The sequence below is a fragment of the Etheostoma spectabile genome, chromosome 15 (genome assembly GCF_008692095.1).
Source record: "Etheostoma spectabile isolate EspeVRDwgs_2016 chromosome 15, UIUC_Espe_1.0, whole genome shotgun sequence".
Classification (NCBI taxonomy): Eukaryota; Metazoa; Chordata; class Actinopteri; order Perciformes; family Percidae; genus Etheostoma; species Etheostoma spectabile.
In genome coordinates, this window is record NC_045747.1 from 18,924,182 (window position 1) to 18,924,432 (window position 251).

Genomic DNA, 251 nt, shown 5'->3' on the forward strand with positions numbered 1-251 from the left:
GGGGGGTACATTTATAAAAAAAAAATTAAATGCTTTCCATTTATTACTTGAACTGTCAGAAAGCACAACAAGCAGGTGAGCGGAGTTGGCTCTAAGGACTTTCACCCAGGAAATGCATGTTCTTTGAGTGTTTTTAATCCAAATCACAGTCTTTTTCCTAAACAGAACTTGTTTTGGTTTTTAAACTGAATGGGTCGGGGAAACCTTTAGCTCACCCAGTAACCGTACGTTCACACCGCCACCGACTTGAG

At 40.6% G+C, this 251-nt stretch overlaps 1 protein-coding gene across 1 annotated transcript in view; it reads left to right on the top strand.

Annotated features, from left to right (window-relative positions):
- foxk2b (forkhead box K2b) overlaps positions 1–251 on the top strand; it is a 14,876-nt gene that overhangs the window by 11,839 nt on the left and 2,786 nt on the right. The window lies entirely within an intron of this gene.